Source organism: Anser anser (assembly GCF_964211835.1).
Source record: "Anser anser genome assembly, contig: SUPER_W_unloc_9, whole genome shotgun sequence".
In the NCBI taxonomy this organism is placed as follows: Eukaryota; Metazoa; Chordata; class Aves; order Anseriformes; family Anatidae; genus Anser; species Anser anser.
Window position 1 is genome coordinate 108,402 of NW_028154223.1, and position 20,522 is coordinate 128,923.

General features: G+C 49.6%; 1 long non-coding RNA gene across 1 annotated transcript in view; it reads left to right on the forward strand.

Annotated features, from left to right (window-relative positions):
- Positions 1-20,522, forward strand: part of LOC310888970 — a 306,398-nt gene that overhangs the window by 108,332 nt on the left and 177,544 nt on the right. The window lies entirely within an intron of this gene.

Consider the following 20,522-nt stretch of genomic DNA (forward strand, 5'->3'; position numbering starts at 1 on the left):
AGCAAGGAGCTCATTGATAAGATCAAAAGGAAGAGGAAGGTCTATGAAATGTGGAAAAGGGGCCTGTCCTCTTGGGAGGAGTATAGAAGTGTTGTCAGGGCCTGCAGGGACGCGACGAGGAAGGCTAAAGCCCACCTAGAGATGAGGCTTGCAAAAGAGATAAAAGATAATAAGAAGGGTTTTTTAAAGTATGTAAACAGTAAAAGGAAGACTAGGGATAATGTGGGTCCCTTGCTGAACGAGGGGGGTGTCCTGGTAACGGGAGACGCCGAGAAGGCGGAGATACTGAATGCTTTCTTTGCTTCAGTCTTTGCTTCAAGGACTCCCCCCCGGGACTCCTCGATCCTGGCGGGAGGAGAAAGGGGCTGGGAAATGGAGGGCTCCCCCCTGGTTGACGAGAGAGTGGTTCGGGAGTGTCTGAGTGGGCTCAACACACACAAATCCATGGGTCCTGATGGGATGCATCCACGTGTGCTAAGGGAGTTGGCAGAGGTGATCGCCGAACCGCTCTCTATCATCTTGAAAGGTCCTGGAGAACAGGAGAGGTGCCTGAAGACTGGAGGATAGCCAATGTCACTCCGGTCTTCAAGAAGGGCAAGAAGGAGGATCCGGGAAACTACAGGCCAGTCAGCCTCACCTCCGTCCCTGGAAAGGTGTTGGAACAGCTTGTTCTGGATGCCATCTCCAAGCAATTGGAAGAGAAGAATGTTATGAGGAGTAGTCAGCATGGATTCACCAAGGGGAAATCGTGCTCGACCAACCTCGTTGCCTTCTGTGATGGCATCACCAGCTGGGTAGATGGGGGGAGAGCAGTGGATGTTACCTACCTTGACTTTAGCAAGGCTTTTGATACTGTCTCCCATGACATCCTGATAGCAAAGCTGAGAAAGTGTGGGATAGAGGAGTGGACAGTTAGGTGGGTTGAGAACTGGCTGACTGGCCGAGCTCAGAGGGTGGTGATCGGCGGTGCAGAGTCCAGCTGGAGACATGTGACTAGCGGCATTCCCCAGGGGTCGGTGCTGGGTCCGGTCTTGTTCAACATCTTCATCGACGACCTTGATGAGGGAATAGTGTCCACCCTCAGCAAGTACGCTGATGACACAAAGCTGGGAGGAGTGGCCAACACGCCAGAAGGCTGTGCTGCCATTCAGCAAGACTTGGACTGGCTGGAGAGATGGGCAGGAAGAAACCAAATGAGGTTTAATAAGAGCAAGTGTAGAGTCCTGCACCTGGGAAGGAACAACCGCACATATCAGTACAGGCTGGGGGATGACCTGCTGGAGAGGAGCTCTGAGGAGAAGGACCTGGTGTCCTGGTGGATGACAGGTTGACCATGAGCCAGCAGTGTGCCCTGGTGGCCAAGAGGGCCAATGGGATCCTGGCGTGCATTAAAAGGAGTGTGGCCAGCAGGTCAATGGAGGTGATCCTCCCCCTCTATTCTGCCCTGGTCAGGCCTCACCTGGAGTACTGTGCCCAGTTCTGGGCTCCCTGGTACAAAAAAGACAGGGATCTCCTGGGAAGAGTCCAGCAGCGGGCCACAAAGATGATACGGGGCCTGGAACATCTTCCCTATGAAGAAAGGCTGAGAGACCTGGGTCTGTTCTGCCTGGAGAAAAGAAGCCTGAGAGGGGATCTCATCAATGTGTATAAATACCTGAGGTGTGGGAGACAGAGGGATTTGGCCAACCTCTTTTCAGTGGTTTGTGGGGATAGGACAAGGGGTAATGGCCGCAAGATAGAGGACAGGAAGTTCCACAACAACATGCGAAAGAACTTCTTCACGGTGAGGGTGATGGAGCACTGGAACAGGCTGCCCAGGGAGGTTGTGGAGTCTCCTTCTCTGGAGATATTCAAGGCCCGTCTGGACGCCTACCTGGGCAGCCTGCTCTGAGGAACCTGCTTTGGCAGGGGGGTTGGACCCGATGATCTTTCGAGGTCCCTTCCAACCCCTTCAATTCTGTGATTCTGTGATTCTGTATTGAGTGGGTCTATCACATCCCCTAACATGCACCAGCGTCCGGGAAAGTTGAACGATACAATGGACTGTTAAAGACTACACTGAAAGCAATGGGTGCTGGGACATTCAAACATTGGGATACACATTTGGCAAAGGCCACCTGGTTAGTCAATACTAGGGGATCTGCCAACCGAGCTGGACCTACCCAGTCAAACCTGTTATGTACTGTAGAAGGGGACAAAGTTCCTGTAGTGCACATGAGACACATGCTGGGGAAGACAGTCTGGGCTATTTCTGCCTCAGGAACAGGCAAACCCATTCATGGAATTGCTTTTGCTCAGGGACCTGGATGCACTTGGTGGGTAATGCAAAAGAATGGGGAGGTCCGGTGTGTACCTCAAGGGGATTTAATACTGGGTGAGAATAGCCCATGAGTTGAATTATGTTAATTATTATATAATACTGTACGTCATCACTACAATGATTGCTATATGTCAATGTCCTATTAATAGTATCACAGTATCACAGGGCAACCTGTTTGTCCTGGTTTCAGTTAGGACAGAGTTAATTTTCCTCCTAGTAGCTGGTAGGGTGCTATGTTTTAGATTAGGATGAGAAGAGTGCTGATAACACGCTGAAGTTTTAATTGTTGCAGAGCAGTGCTTACAATAAGCCAAGGACTTTTCAGCTTCTCGCTCTGTCCTGCCAGCAAGCAGGCTAGGGGTGCAGCAGGAGCTGGGAGGGGACAGACCCAGGACAGCTGACCCAAACTGGCCAAAGGGGTATTCCATACCATCTGACGTCATGCTAAACAATATATAGGGGTGGCTGGCCGGGGTGGGGGGCCGGCTGCTCGCGGATAGGCTGGGCATCGGTCAGCGGGTGGTGAGCAATTGCATTGTGCATCACTTGTTTCGTACACATTATTTTTAGTAGTAGTACTACTATTATTATTATTATTATTATTATTATTATTATTATATTCCTGTCTTAATAAACTGTCTTTATCTCAACTCACAGGCTTCACTTTCCCATTTCTCTCCCCCATCCCAGAGAGGGAGGGGGGAGGTTGAGCGAATGGCTGTGTGATGTGTAGCTGCCAGCCGGGTTAAACCACAGCACCGTTCCAGTGCCTCACCACTCTCTGAGTGAAAAACTTTCTCCTAATTTCTAACCTAAATCTCCCCTGTCTTAGTTTAAAACCATTTCCCCTTGTCCTATCACTATCAACACATGTAAACAGGCGTTCCCCTCCTGTTTATACGCTCCCTTCAAGTACTGGAAGGCTGCAATGAGGTCTCCCCGGAGCCTTCTCTTCTCCAAGCTAAACAAGCCCAGTTCCCTCAACCTTTCTGCATAGGAGAGGTGCTCCAGCTATCTGATCATCTTAGTGGCCCTCCTCTGGACTCGTTCCAAGAGCTCCACATCCTTCTTGTGCTGGGGGCCCCAGGCCTGCACGCAGTATTCCAGGTGGGATCTCACAAGAGCAGAGTAGAGGGGGACAATCACCTCCCTCTCCCTGCTGGCCATCCCTTTTTTAATGCAGCCCAGGACATAGCTGGCCTTCCGGGCTGCAAGCGTGCACTGCTGGCTCATGTCCAGCTTCTCATCTATCAGGACCTCCAAGTAGTTCTCCGCAGGGCTGCTCTCAAGTTCTTGTTCTCCCAGTCTATATAAATACCTGGGATTGCCCCAAGTGCAACACCTTGCACTTGGCCTTGTTGAACCTCATTAGGTTCTCATGGGCCCACTTCTCCAGCCTGTCCAGGTCCCTCTGGATGGCATCCCTTCCCTCTGTTGTATCAACTGCACCGCTCAGCTTGGTGTCATCTGCAAACTTGATTTGTCAAGGGTACACTCGATTCTGTCGTCTATGTCATTGATAAAGATGTAGAAGAGCAGCAGACCCAAGACCGACCCCTGAGGGACACCATTTGTGACCAGCCTCCACCCACACGTAGAACCGTTGACCACAACCCTTTGGCTGCGACCAACCAACCAATTCTTTATTCATCTAACAGTCCATCCTTCAAATCCATACCTCTCCAATTTAGAGAGAAGAATGTGGTGAGGGACCATATCAAAGGCTTTGCTCAAGTCCAGGTAGATGATATCCATCGCCCTTCCTTTGTCCACCGATATGGTCACTCCATCATAGAAGGCCACCAGATTGGTTAGGCAAGATATGCCTTTGGTGAAACCGTGCTGGCTGAAGAGCGGCTCAGCAACCATATCAGCCATCTCTCAGCACCCTGGGATGTATATCATCTGGCCCCATGGACTTATACACATCCAATTTCATTAGGCGGTCCCAAACTTGTTCCACTGTCACATTGGGACGGAATCCGCTCCTCTCACCCTCTCCTTGAGGTTCAGGGTCCTGACAGACATAGGAAACTCAACCACCAGTGAAGACTGCAGCAAAGCACTTACTGAGTACCTCAGCTTTTTCCATGTCTGAGGAAGACAGTTCTCCCTTCTCATTTATCAGAGGGGGAACTCTCTCCTTGGCATGTTTCCTCCTGCCTATGTATCTGTAGAACCCCTTCTTGTTATTTTTCACATCCCTTGCCAAGTTCAGCTCCATCTGTGCCTTGGCTTTCCTGATGCCGTCTCTACCCATCCAGACGACACCCCTGTATTCCTCCCAGGCTACACAACCCTGCTTCCACTTCCTTTACATTTCCCTCTTTTCTCTCAGTTTAAGCTGCAGGTCTTTGCTCAGCCATGCCGGTCACCCACCTCCTCTGCTCAATTTCTTCTGCTGGGGGATGGAGAGCTCTTGCACTCTCAGAAGGGTGTCCTTAAAGAGCTGCCAGCTCTGTTCCGTTCCTATGCCCTTAAGGACAGTTTCCCGGGGGATCCCAGCCACTAATTCCTTGAGCAGACGGAAGCATCCTCTCCTGAAGTTCAGGGTTCGGACTCTGCTTTTTGCCAGACCCATATTCCTCAAGATCACAAACTCCACCAGGGCATGGTCGCTACAGCCCAGGCAGCCTCCAATCTTAACCTCTCTAATGCTCTCTTCCGCATTGGTGAGCACCAGGTCTAGTAAGGCGTCACCTCGGGTCAGTCCGTCTATTACCTGGACCAGGAAGTTATCCTCAACAGACTCCAGGGATCTCCTGGATTGTCTGGAATCTGCCATGCCACTACCCCAGCAGATATCCAGGTGGTTGAAATCCCCCATCGGGACAAGAGCTTGTGAGTGTGACAGTTCTTGCAGCTGAAGCAAGAAGGCCTCGTCAACAGACTCCCCCTGATCAGGTGGCCTGTAGCAGACCCCAACCACTAGATGTCTTTTACCGGACCGATCCTTGATTTTCACCCACAAGCTCTTGACCTGGTCATGGCTGTTTCTCAGGCACAGCTCTTCACAATCTATTCACTTCCTAACATAGAGGGTGTCCTGGTTCCAGTTAGGACAGAGTTAATTTTTCCTCATTGTTGTGGTTTAACCCGGCTGGCAGCTAAACACCACACAGCCGTTCGCTCACCCTCCCCCCTCCCTCTCTGGGATGGGGGAGAGAAACGGGAAAGTGAAGCCTGTGAGTTGAGATAAAGACAGTTTATTAAGACAGGAAAATAATAATAACAATAATAATAATAATAGTGATAATGGTAATAGTATTAACAATAATAATGTGTATGAAACAAGTGATGCACAATGCAATTGCTCACCACCCGCTGACCGATGCCCAGCCTATTCCCGAGCAGCCGGCCCCCCCACCCCAGCCAGCCACCCCTATATATTGTTTAGCATGACGTCAGATGGTATGGAATACCCCTTTGGCCAGTTTGGGTCAGCTGTCCTGGGTCTGTCCCCTCCCAGCTCCTGCTGCACCCCCAGCCTGCTCGCTGGCAGGACAGAGCAAGAAGCCGAAAAGTCCTTGGCCTGGTGTAAACACTGCTCTGCAACAATTAAAACATCAGCATGTTATCAGCGCTCTTCTCACCCTAATCCAAAACATAGCACCCTACCAGCTACTATGAGGGAAAATTAACTCTGTCCTAACTGGAACCAGGACAGATATCCACCCCTTATTCCATACCATTTATGTCATGCTCAGGTTACACTCTTTCCAATACATTCTAATTAATCACCATTTTCATCTATGATATATAGCAATCATGGTAGTGATGACATACAGTATTATATAATAATTAACATACTACAATTCAACTCATGGGCTATTCTCACCCAGTATCAAATCCCCTTGAGGTACACACCGGACCTCCCCATTCTTTTGCATTACCCACCAAGTGCATCCAGGTCCCTGAGCAAAAGCAATTCCACGAATGGGTTTGCCTTTTCCTGAGGCAGGAGTAGCCCAGACTGTTTTACCCAGCATGTTTCTTACGTGCACTACAGGAACTTTATCCCCTTCTACAGTGCGTAACAGATTTGATTGGGCAGGTCCAGCTCGGTTGGCAGATTCCCTGGTATTGACTAACCAGGTGGCCTTTGCCAAATGTGTATCCCAATTTTTGAATGTCCCAGCACCCATTGCTTTCAGTGTAGTCTTCAACAGTCCATTGTATCGTTCAACTTTTCCAGAGGCTGGTGCATGATAGGGGATGTGATACACCCACTCAATACCATGTTCTTTGGCCCAAGTGTCTATAAGGTTGTTTCGGAAATGAGTCCCGTTGTCTGACTGAATTCTCTCTGGGGTGCCATGTCGCCATAGGACTTGCTTTTCAAGGCCCAGGATAGTGTTCCGGGCGGTGGCATGGGGCACAGGATATATTTCCAGCCATCCGGTGGATGCTTCCACCACTGTAAGTACGTGGCGCTTGCCGTTGCGGGTTTGAGGGAGTGTGATGTAATCAATCTGCCAGGCCTCCCCATATTTATATTTCAGCCATCATCCTCCATACCAAAGAGGCTTTGACCGTTTGGCTTGCTTGATTGCAGCACATGTTTCACAATCATGAATAACCTGTGCTATAGTGTCCATGGTCAGGTCCACCCCTCGATCACGAGCCCATCTGTGTGCTGCATCCCTGCCTTGATGGCCTGAGGTGTGATGCGCCCATCGAGATATAAATAATTCACCCAGTCCAAGTCCACCTGAGCCACTCAATCTTAGCAGCCTGATCTGCCTGCTGGTTGTTCTGATATTCTTCAGTGCCCCGATTCCTGGGTACGTGAGCATCTACATGGTGTACCTTTACAACCAGGTTCCCAACCCAGGCAGCAATATCTTGCCACAATGCAGCAGCCCAGATGGGTTTGCCCCTGCGCTGCCAGTTGTTCTGCTTCCATTGCTGTAACCACCCCCACAGGGCATTTGCTACCATCCATGAATCAGTATAGAGATAGAGAACTGGCCACTTTTCTCGTTCAGCAATATCTAAAGCCAGCTGAATGGCTTTCACTTCTGCAAACTGACTCGATTCACCTTCTCCCTCAGCAGCTTCTGCAACTCGTCGTGTAGGACTCCATACAGCAGCTTTCCATCTCCGATGCTTTCCCACAATACGACAGGACCCATCAGTGAACAAGGCATATTTCTTCTCATTTTCCGGTAGCTTGTTGTACAGTGGGGCTTCTTCAGCACGAACCACCTCCTCCTCTGATGATATCCCAAAGTATTTGCCTTCTGGCCAGTCCATAATCACCTCCAAGATTCCTGGGCGACTGGGGTTTCCTATTCGAGCCCGCTGAGTAATCAGTGCAACCCACTTGCTCCATGTAGCATCAGTTGCATGATGTGTAGAGGGGACCCTTCCTTTGAACATCCAGCCTAGTACCGGCAGTCGGGGTGCCAGGAGGAGCTGCGCTTCAGTACCAACCACTTCCGAAGCAGATCGAACTCCCTCATATGCTGTCAATATCTCCTTTTCGGTTGGAGTGTAGCAGGCCTCAGATCCTCTGTATCCCCGACTCCAAAACCCCAGGGGTCGACCTCGAGTTTCCCCAGGCTCTTTCTGCCAGAGGCTCCAGGTGGGACCATTCTCCCCGGCTGCGGTGTAGAGCACATTCTTTACATCTGGTCCTGTTCGGACTGGCCCGAGGGCTACTGCATGAACTATTTCCTGCTTAATTTGTTCAAAGGCTTGTCGTTGCTCAGGGCCCCATTCAAAAGCATTCTTCTTACGGGTTACTTGGTAGAGCGGGTTTACAATCAGACTGTAATTTGGAATATGCATTCTCCAAAACCCCACGACCCCTAGGAAAGCTTGTGTTTCTTTTTTGCTAGTTGGTGGAGACATAGCTGTTATTTTGTTGATCACATCCATTGGGATTTGACGACGTCCATCTTGCCATTTTATTCCTAAAAACTGGATCTCTCGTGCAGGTCCTTTAACTTTATTCTGTTTTATGGCAAAACCGGCCTTCAGAAGGATTTGGACTATTTTCTTCCCTTTCTCGAAAACGTCTTCTGCTGTGTCCTTCCACATGACGACGTCATCGATGTACTGCAGGTGTTCAGGAGCTTCCCCCTGCTCCAGCGCAGACTGGATCAGTCCATGGCAAATGGTAGGGCTGTGTTTCCACCCCTGGGGCAGCCAATTCCAAGTATATTGGACTCCCCTCCAAGTGAAAGCAAACTGTGGCCTGCACTGTGCTGCTAGAGGGATGGAGAAAAATGCATTAGCGATATCAATTGTGGCATACCACTTGGCTGCCTTTGATTCCAGTTCATACTGGAGTTCTAGCATGTTCGGCACTGCAGCACTCAGTGGTGGCGTGACTTCGTTCAGGCCACGATAGTCCACTGTTAGTCTCCACTCACCATTAGACTTTCGCACTGGCCATATGGGACTATTAAAAGGTGAATGAGTCTTGCTGATCACTCCTTGGCTCTCCAGTTGACGAATTAGCTTATGGATGGGACTCAGGGAGTCTCGGTTGGTGCGATATTGCCGCCGGTGCACAGTTGTGGTAGCGATCGGCACTTGCTGTTCTTCAACCCTCAGCAACCCCACAACAGAAGGGTCCTCTGAGAGACCGGGCAAGGTAGACAACTGTTTAATGTCCTCTGTCTCCAAAGCAGCTATGCCAAAAGCCCAGCGGAACCCTTTTAGGTCCTTGAAATATCCTCTTCTAAGATAGTCTATGCCAAGGATGCACGGAGCATCTGGGCCAGTCACAATACGGTGCTTTTGCCACTCATTACCGGTTAGACTCACTTCAGCCTCCAATACAGTTAACTGCTGGGATCCCCCCGTTACACCATAAATACAGATGGGCTCTGGCCCTTTATAGCTTGATGGCATTAGAGTACATTGTGCACCGGTGTCTACTAAAGCCTTATACTTCTGTGCGTCTGACGTGCCAGGCCATCAAATCCACACAGTCCAATAAACTCGATTGTCCCTTTCCTCCCCCTGGCTGGAGCCAGGGCCCCTCTAGTCCTGGTCAGAATCTTCGTTTCTGTGTCTGAAGGACTGCCTGCTGGAAGTTGGAGCAGCAAACTTTTCAGAGAACCCCTTTTTCCCAATTGTTTTCCTTAGCAATTCACGTACCCGTGCCTCTAGGGTCGCAGTAGATTTTCCATCCCATTTTCTCATGTCCTCTCCATGGTCACGTAGGTAAAACCACAGGGTGGCGCGGGGTGTGTGCCCACCATATTGTCTTCCTTGCATAGATGAACGTTTACCCCTAATAGCTGAGACACTGGTTTGTACATGTGGGGAGGAAAATAATCTCTCTTCAAGTTGGTGGATCTTTTCAGAAAGTTTCTCCAAAGCATTCTCTTTTAGCTGGTGGACACTGGTTCGTTCAGGTGGAGGGGAAGATAAATTCTCTTTAAGTTGGTGGACCTCTTCAGAGAGTTTCTCCACAGCTGAGACACAGGCCTGTAGGGAAGAGGAGAGATTTCCTTCGTACTGCCGGAGTATTTTAGTCACTTCATTCACTGTGGGATTCTCCTCCGCTTTCCAGGCTAGTATTGCCAATGAGCTGGCATATGATGATGGTGCACTCTGTACAAACTTCCACCACATGGGTAGTGTACACCGGACTGCATCTGGATCTGCGGATGTTTGTGCGTCATCTAGGTCCTTATAAATGACTTCCCGTACGGCCAATTCCCTCAGGTATTGAATTCCCTTCTCCATGGTGGTCCATTTGCCTGGTAGACATACAAGTTCTTCCTTGAAGGGATACCTTTCCTGCACAGCTGACAGGAGACGCCTCCAGAGGCTGCGAGATCGTGCTCCATCTCCAATTGCTTTGTCAATGCATGCGTCCCTAGCAAGGGATCCCAGCCGCCTGGCTTCCTTGCCCTCTAATTCCACATAATTGGCTCCCGTGTCCCAGCACCGGAGCAGCCAGGTGACAAGCTGCTCGCCTATACAGCGACCAAAATCTTTTCGCACATCTCGTAGCTCACGCTGGTATAGAGTCCGGGTAGTTACTGTTGATTTTTCGACATCCCCATCCTCATCTTCAGTCTCCTGCACCTTTGATGGCCCAGCCTCGTCTTCACTACGCCCAGACTTAGCAGAAGACTGTCTGCGTTTTAAACGACCTGAGCCTCTATACCATTTTTTCACCTTGTCTACAGGGGCAACTTGCACTGCTACAGCTCGTTTCTCTAACCCAGACACAGGGTCTGCCACAGGGGTTGGAATACCCTCTGCGGGGTCAACTTGCACTGCTACAGCTCGTTTCTCTGACCCAGACACAGGAGTGGGAGCAGCTGCAGGAGCTGGAGCTGCTGCAGGGGCTGGAGTGGCTGCGGGAGCTGGAGCTGGAGCGGCTGCAGGAGCTGGAGCGGCTGCAGGAGCTGGAGCTGGAGCAGCTGCAGGGGCTGGAGCGGCTGCAGGGGCTGGAGCGGCTGCAGGGGCTGGAGCTGGAGCTGGAGCGGCTGCAGGAGCTGGAGCGGCTGCAGGAGCTGGAACTGGAGCGGCTGCAGGAGCTGGAGTGGCTGCAGGGGCTGGAGCTGGAGCAGCTGCAGGAGCCGGAGCGGCTGCAGGAGCTGGAGCGGCTGCAGGAGCTGGAGCTGGAGCGGCTGCAGGAGCTGGAGCTGGAGCGGCTGCAGGAGCTGGAGCGGCTGCAGGAGCTGGAACTGGAGCGGCTGCAGGAGCTGGAGCTGGGGCGGCTGCAGGAGCTGGAGCTGGAGTAGCTGCAGGAGCTGGAGCGGCTGCAGGAGCTGGAACTGGAGCGGCTGCAGGAGCTGGAGCGGCTGCAGGAGCTGGAACTGGAGCGGCTGCAGGAGCTGGAGCTGGAGCTAGGTTGCTAGTAGCATCAATTGCAGCTCGATAGGCACAAGCCAGACCCCAGCACGCTACAGTGATTTGTGTCACTTTGGAACTGCCAGAGTCATGACACCTTTTTTTCAAGCATTCTGCCAGCTTTTTAGGATTTTGCAGTTGTTCAGGGGTGAATGTCCAAAACACTGGAGGTGACCACTGCTCTAGAAACCTGCCCATATCCTCCCACACTCCCTGCCACTCGCAACTATCCCGCCTCAAGACAGATCTCCGGATGAGATTCCTAAGTAGTTGTTTAACCCTCAACAAAACCTGAAGCGCATTCAGGAGACATAACAACAAGAGCAGGCTGGTCTGAGTATCCCAAGGATATTCAACATCTCGGAGAACCACCGTAACTAGCTCGGGGGATAAGAGGGTGGTGGTGAAGGAGAAAGGGAGAGTGAACAAGTAGGGAAACATGTCTTCCCCTGTCCCCTTCACAGATTGGCTCCCTAACGAAAACAGGCAATAGGTGTAATTGCTAATAGTTTCCGAGATATGGTTTCCAAAGTATAGAGTCGACGTCAGTGCTGAGTACAAATACAAATACAAAAATCATTTCATAAGCCATTGTGTCCTGGTTCCAGTTAGGACAGAGTTAATTTTTCCTCATAGTAGCTGGTAGGGTGCTATGTTTTGGATTAGGATGAGAAGAGCGCTGGTAACATGCTGATGTTTTAATTGTTGCAGAGCAGTGTTTACACCAGGCCAAGGACTTTTCGGCTTCTCGCTCTGTCCTGCCAGCAAGCAGGCTAGGGGTGCAGCAGGAGCTGGGAGGGGACAGACCCAGGACAGCTGACCCAAACTGGCCAAAGGGGTATTCCATACCATCTGACGTCATGCTAAACAATATATAGGGGTGGCTGGCCGGGGTGGGGCGCCGGCTGCTCGCGGATAGGCTGGGCATCGGTCAGCGGGTGGTGAGCAATTGCATTGTGCATCACTTGTTTTCTTACACATTATTATTGTTAATACTATTATCATTATCACTATTATTATTATTATTGTTATTATTATATTCCTGTCTTAATAAACTGTCTTTATCTCAACTCACCGGCTTCACTTTCCCGTTTCTCTCCCCCATCCCAGAGAGGGAGGGGGGAGGGTGAGCGAACGGCTGTGTGGTGTTTAGCTGCCAGCCGGGTTAAACCACAACAGAGAGCAACTCCTCCTCCCCTCCTTCCTTGCCTATCCCTTCTGAACAGTTTGTAACCATCAACAGCCACACTCCAGTCATGGGAATCATCCCACCAGGTTTCAGTGATGGCAACTATATCATAGTTTCCTACCAGCATGGTGGCCTCCAGCTCCTCCTGTTTGTTACCCATACTGCGTGCATTAGTGTAAATGCACCTCAGCTGGGCTACCTTTTGGGAGGGAGAAGCCCTAATACCCTCTTGACCATACTCAGGTGTTTCCATAGTAACCAACCTCTCACCAACCCTTGTGTCCTTCCTGCAAATTGCTATGTCATCCTCATCCTTCACCAAGACACAAGACTGCAAGCACTTGCTAGCACATTCCTCACCCACAAGAACTGGCATGTTACATTCAGGCTCCTTTCCAGTGACCCTGGTTCCACCCCCACCCCCCTTCATACCTAGTTTAAAGCTCTGTCAATGAACCCTGCCAACTCCCATCCTAAAACCCTTTTCTGCCAGAGGAAAAAGCTATTCCTGTCTGTTGTCAGCAGGCTTGGTCTCATGTAAATCGAGCCAAGGTCAAAAAACCCAAACCCCTGCCGGTGACACTAGGCTCAGAGCCAAGTATTAATCTGCTGGCTCATCATGTCCAGTCCTTCATTATTTCCTACAACTGGAGGGATAGAGGAGAACACGACTTGTGCTCCCGAACCCTTGACCAGTCTCCCCAGGGCTCTGAAGTCCTTTTTCATAGTCTTTAGAGGAGTTCTTCCTATTTCATCACTGCCTACCTGAAACAACAAAAGAGGATAATAAACCGAGGGATGTACTAGCGAAGGAAGCTTCTTCCTTAAATCTTTAACCCGGGCCCCTGGGAGGCAGCAGACCTCCCTGTGTAGCGGGTCTGGTCTGCATATCAGGCCTTTCGCTCCCTTCAGCAGTGAGTCACCAATGACAATGACCCATCTTTTATTCTTTACTGAGGAGGTTTTAATGCAGTGGGTAATCTGATTAGACTTTGGTGACACCTCCAAATAGGAAGAACCATCACCCTCGCCATTGTCCAGTTGTCGTCGCAGAGCAGTGTACCTGTTCTGCAGGGACAGCTGGGGAGGTAGGGGAATCAGTGGGCAGGTGCACCTGCTACGCTCTTAATGCCAAGCAGGGACTTACTGCCATTGCCCCCTGTCCCCCAATTCATCACCATCATTGTTAGGGGGAGAAGAGTAGACAGTAGACTAAAATTAGTTGTTCATTGTGGGAAAGGAATTCGCAGGTGGCTTTGCGCTGTTTCACACATCCCTGAATTAGAGATAATGAAGAAATAAGCGGTAGAAACAAAAACTTGAGCAAGGTCGAGATAAATTAACTTGGCTATAATGTTAAAGATGAGCTTTGTGCAGTGGCCAATTGCTGTCTAGCTTGAGACGTATCTGAGGGTCTCTAACCAATTGTATGACCGATTCGGGCGCGTGGACAGCGCATGGGGTTACAGGGAAAGTATATGTAGTGGAGAAAAAAGGGCAATAAAGGCCTTCTGTTCAAGAGCCATCAGGAGTCCGTGTCTTTCATCCCTTCAAATGGTGACCCCGACGTGATCGGGAAGAGAGCAACGCTGAGAGAAGTGTCCGGAGGGACCCCAGCCGAACGACTCAAGCTGGTGGCGGGACCACACCTTTAATCCCAGGACATCACCTCAAGAAGCAGGTGAGCGGCTGGGGCATTAACTATGGGAGCTAAACTACCAGACAAAGAGGAGGCGATAGTTAAGCTATTGAATCAACTCCTGGTAAAAAGAGGAGTGAAATATGACCCGCATAAAGTGAAACTATTGCTAAAGTTCTTACGAAAGAACCGGGCCCCGATAACAGCTTCGGCGGCGTTTGATGTGAAAACTTTGGAGAACGTGGGAACAACTGTGTGGGATGCTGTTTTACGGGAAGATGCAACAGCTGTTGAGGTGGCAACGACCTGACACTTAATAACTGAGACGCTGAGGTCATGGCAAGTGGAAAAAGGGGAATTGACAGCAGCCGCTCAGGCTACACAGGCGGGTGAAATAAAAAGCGGTGACTGCGTACCACCAGAGAAAGTAAACCTTATAGACTTGGGAACAGAGGTGAAGACAATATCTCAGCGGCCATCCGCGCCGCTGCTGCCGCCGCCCACAGGGCCAGAGGCGCCACCCGAGGTGGGTCCCTTTGACCCCCGAGATCGTTGGAAACAACTTCAGAGAGAAGCAATAAAGGGGGGGGGGGGTGGCGTAGAGCTCACTTTTCCAGTCCAAGTTCAGGATCGTGGGCAAAATGACTGGCACCCCTTCCAGTGGGACCTTATTAAAGAACTGCGTAAGACAGTGACCAATTATGGGTTATCAGTCCCCTGACACAGTGCCTGCTGGAGAATATCATGACAGGACAGCTTTTAGTCCCCTTTGACATGCGACAAATGGCAGCAATGATATTAACTCTGACACAAAAATTATTATGGGAACAGAAATGGAGAGATTTCTATGAACATGCAGCGCTCCAAAATTTAGAAAGGCAGCCGGGGGATCCGCTTTTCGGAGCCGGTATACCTCAACTGATGGGTACAGACCTGATGGTGGATCCACGCCTTCAGGCGTGTCTAGATCCAGGCATCCTCCATCTGACTGCGACCCTAGCCCTCCAGGCAATGTTAAGAATTCCAGAGACCGGAAAGCCTGCGCAGCCCTTTACAAAGGTCCAGCAAGGGGTGTCTGAACCATACATGCAGTTTATAGATCGGCTTCGCGGTGCACTAGATAAGCAGATTGACAATCGGGAAGCAAGAGACGCCTTGCTACAAAGGCTAGCGGTGGAAAACGCAAATACCGATTGTAAAAAGGTGTTACAGGCTCTGCCCATGAATGCAACAATAGTGCAGATGATAGAGGCGTGTAACCGAGTGGGTTCTATCGAACATCATACCAAATCGCTGGCGTCCGCTTTTGCAACAGCACTAACCTTCAGTCAGGACCCACAGGGTAAGAAAAAATGCTATCGGTGTGGAGACCCGAGCCACCTAGTCTTCGCATGCCCCCAGCGTGGGCAAGGGGGCAACTCGCCGGCAGTTCCGCCCACTTTATGTCCCAGATGTGGGAAAGGACGCCACGGGGCGAGCCAATGCCGCTCTAAATACAACGCGGAAGGGCAGCCTTTGCCGCCGCGGCAGGGAAACAGGAAGAGGAGCGCGGGGCGGGGCCGCGCGACGACACAAGCACCCCCGCATCCCGGTCAAAGGAGGAACCTCCCACAAGGGAGGGCTCCAAATGTAATGCTGACGCATGGTCCAGCGCCACCTGCAGCCCCGCTGCCACGGTTACCACCGTGGACACCCTCTCAGCCAGAACCAGAGGGAGTGCCGGAGTGGATGCCTCCACAGTAACAGACGCCACCTTGTGGGGTACTCACGTTCATAAAATTCCATTGAACGTCAAAGGACCAATTGGGAGTGACTGTAGTGCATTGCTGCTAGGACGATCAAGTACAACTTTGACCGAATTGTTTGTTTTGCCGGGGATAATAGATGCCGACTATAATGGACAAATCCAAGCTATGGCTTGGACACCGTCTCCACCATTGTCAATACCAAAGGGAACTAGAATTGCTCAATTGATTCTTTTCCAAGCAGTAGTACCAAAGGCTGTGGACGCTATCAGGGGAGCGGCAGGATTCGTGTCAACCGGGTTCCCCGAGGCGTTTTGGGCCGCCGACATAGCCCAGCATCAGCCAACGCTTACTGTTACCCTTTGGAATAACTCTGAGCACCCACCCTCCAGTCAATGCAAGATGCTGGTGGACTCTGGAGCGGATGTTACCGTCATTGCCATTAAAGACTGGACCTCTGCTTGGCCCATGACAACTCCCTCAGGCGGATTGGTTGGAGTGGGAGGAATGCCAAACACCTTTCAGAGTGCCACGATGCTTACTATAAAAACCCAAGAAGGTACTATGTGCACAGTACGCCCTTACATTGCTAACATCCCCATCAGCCTGATGGGGCGAGATGTCATGGGACAATATAAATTCACCATCTCCTCCCCTGAAAATTTTCAGTAGCGGCCATTGATGAGCAACCGACACTCCGTCTCACATGGAAAAGGGAATCACCGGTATGGGTGGATCAATGGCCGCTCACAAGAGATAAGGTCGCAGCGCTGCAGGAGTTGGTTCAAGAACAACTCCAACAAGGATATATTGTTCTGACAACCAGCCCATGGAATTCGCCAGTGTTTGTCATCAAGAAGAAGAGCGGGAAATGGAGATTACTGCATGATTTGCGACGAATCGACGCAGTGATCGAGGACATGGGCTCCTTGCAGCCAGGATTACCCTCACCTACAATGATACCCCGTAATTGGGACATCGTTGTTATGGACTTGAAAGACTGTTTTTTCACAATTCCTTTGCATCCTGACGACGCTCCTTGTTTTTGCCTTCTCGGTACCAAAGATCAATAGGAAGGAGCCTATGGACCGATATCATTGGACCGTACTACCACAAGGCATGAAAAACTCCCCAACCATGTGCCAAACCTATGTTGCGAAAGCTATCCAACCAGTACGCCAATGCTTCCCGGAGATATACATATACCACTACATGGACGATATCCTACTAGCTGGACCATCTGGTCATAAGGTCCAAGAGGCACTGCCTGCCTTAAAACAAGCGTTACAGACAGCAGGACTCCAAATTGCACCTGAAAAGGTGCAGACCCAAGCACCTTGGAAGTATCTGGGGTGGAAGATTTTACAGCAAACCATTCAACCACAGCAGATATCCATTAATGCAGATGTTAAAACACTGAACAATGTACAGAAATTACTAGGCAATATAAACTGGATTAGACTACAATATGGGATAGACAATTCGATATTGGCACCTCTCTTTGAGTTGTTAAAGGGAGACACTGATATTAATGCCCCAAGGCGATGGACTGAGGAGGCTCATAAAGCATTGCAAATGGTTAACGAAAGAAAGAATCTCGTTGGCACAGCAATGCCATCACCGTAGTGAGAACCTCCCCCTTCAATTATATATTTGTAATCAAGGACAACAACCAGTGGCTATTATTGGGCAGTGGGACCCCTCCCTTAAGGACCCCTTAATGGTCCTGGAATGGGTCTTTTTACCCCATCAACCCTCAAAAACTATTGCAACGCAAGTGGAAATGTTTGCTGTCCTAATAAAGAAAGGACGTGAGAGAATAGGTGAATTAGCGGGAGAAGAGCCCAATCTGATTATAATTCCTGTAGTAAAAGACTATTTCACCTGGTGCTTGCAGAATAGTTTAGAGCTCCAAATAGCATTGACGAGATTCGATGGACAGGTTGATACCCACCATCCACCTCATAAAATGTTCTCCTTTTATAACAATATAAAAATTGAAGAGTGGCCGTTGTGCCAACGGCAACCAGTGAATGGGCGGACGGTCTTTACAGATGGGTCCGGAAAAACAGGCAAAGCTGTAGTAACTTGGGAAGAAGGTGGAAAGTGGCAACACCAGATTGAGCGGATCCAAGGTTCCCCACAGATAGTTGAATTACATGCTATTATAATGGCTTTTAAGCGCTGGCCAACAGTACCTTTGAATATTGTATCAGACTCACAATATGCTGTAGGTGTCGCTCAGCGCATTGAGAGGGCACATTTGAGACATATCCCAAAGGAAAACTTGTTTCTAAAATGTAAGGAGCTGTTATTTTTGGTGGAGCAGCGAGCGCACCCATATTGTATTATTCACATGCGGAGCCACGCCATGTTACCTGGTATTTTTGCAGAGGGTAACGCATGTGCTGACCAGCTAACTAATATGACCCTGACTGTCCCGGTGCCTAAGGTGCTGGAGCAAGCACGGTTATCCCGTGCTTTTTTCCATCAATCCGCCAAAGTCTTGGCGAAACAATTCGCTATATCGATCACTGACGCCAAATTGATTGTCCAAACATGTCCTGACTGTCGACAACATGTTTCGACCCCGTCTTTAATGGTAAACCATAGAGGTCTATGGTCTTTACAGTTATGGCAGACCGACGTAACGCATATTCCAGAATTTGGTCGCTTGAAATATGTTCACGTATCGGTAGATACTTCTCTCATGCCATTTGGGCGACAGCCGCGGCAGGTGAAACTAGCCACCATGTCCAGGCTCACTTCCGTGTCGCTTTCGCAGCGCTAGGCATCCCAAAAGAAATAAAACACGACAGTGGCTCTGCCTATGGTAGTCACTCCCTTCAAACCTTTTTTCAAACTTGGGGTATCCGACACATCACAGGCATTCCTCATTCCCCCACGGGTCAAGCCATTGTTGAGCGCACACATCGCACCTTGAAAACACTGCCAAATAAACAAAAAGGGGGAGACACCCAGGAAACACCACAGAACAGGTTGGGAAAGGCACTTTACGTAATGAATCACCTATCATTACCCTTTCCTCACGAAGACGTACTGCCCATAGTAAAACATTACAAAAATATGAATTTCGCGCTGTCACGGGTGCCACAGTCAGAGCAGGCCTTAGTAGTGGTAAAAAATTTAAACATGGGTCTTTGGGAGGGACCCCATCCTCTAATAACTTGGGGTCGAGGGTATGCTTGTGTCTCCACAGGTCACGGACCAAGATGGGTACCAGCAAGGTGAATAAGGCCATGGTTGTCCTCCTCCTCACAATCGCCGCTGTCATCAGTTATTGCCAGCCCTGGGTCTCCATCCAAGCACGCCGCAATATCTGGGTCACCCTTGCCAACATGACAGGACAAGAAGCGATGTGCCTGTCCCTGGCTAGTGCTAACGACCCATTCGCGACATGTTTGGTGGGGATCCTGGCAGATAACAAAGACTGGACTGTCTACTTACCACAAGCACCCCTAGACCCACAGGAATTAGATATCCTGGGATGTGTAACAGCAACTGCATGTGTAAGGTTCAATTACATGGGCAAAAACCAAACCATGAAATAAATGGTCAACGCCACACTTGCTCCTTATTGCAACGCATCTCTTTGGTGTAATTATACAAAACTATAATAGCATCATTCCTTGCGCCAGGAGCCGCTCTGCTCGGCTGTGGGATTGACTATGGAGCGGATGCCCCTAGGTGCACCCCAAGCATTTTCCTCGGAGGGGTCTCCACTCTCAGCCGCTCACCACAGGAGTAGACAAGGACCTCCTGAAGCCGCGGACAAATTATTTTAAGTGATATTTTCTTGTGGTATGAATGAGAAGTGCAAGAGGCCTCTTTGATTGTGCACTGTGCTGTGCGAGTGAGAAGCAGCATTGCTGCGAAGCAACATCCCTAGCGCTTAGTGGCTTGTTGACTGATGTAGATTCTAGTAGGCACGCTACTTTACAATCGTAATTTTGCTTGTGATTTTCACTCTCTTGCTTGCTTATTGCAATGTCTACGGTGCTTAGAAAAATCTACAGAAAGCGTTTCATTGGTTGAAAATAAAAAAGGTGGAATTGTGGGAAAGGAATTCGCAGGTGGCTTTGCGCTGTCACACATCCCTGAATTAGAGATAATGAAGAAATAAGCGGTAGAAACAAAAACTTGAGCAAGGTCGAGATAAATTAACTTGGCTACAATGTTAAAGATGAGCTTTTTGCAGTGGCCAATTGCTGTCTAGCTTGAGATGTGTCTGAGGGTCTCTAACCAATTGTATGACCGATTCGGGCGCGTGGACAGCGCATGGGGTTACAGGGAAAGTATATGTAGTGGAGAAAAAAGGGCAATAAAGGCCTTCTGTTCAAGAGCCATCAGGAGTCCATGTATTTCATCCCTTCAGTTCATTGTGCTTTTGGTGCTAAGATGAAGGATTTACGTAATCTAGTTTTGAGCATAAACGATCACTTCTGAGCCTTTTGACTAAAATCAAGTGTGGTATAGTACTGATTGCTCTATGTTCCAAAGATAAAGACGTCTGAAGTTAGTACTATACTAGAAACGTTAAAAAAATTGTTTGAAGTATACATACACATATGAGATGTCTGGTCTTTTATTTTTTCTTATGAAAACTTCACAAATGGCTCACCAAATATTAAAGTTCAGAGCACTCACTGCAAGTGTGGGATGGAAAATTTCCTTCCATACTGTACTTGGAACAATTATTAAAATAATCACATCCATGTAGAATATGGGTATGAAGAATATCGAGTGTTCTAGGAGTTTTGTAAGTGCTCATAGGCTGTTAAA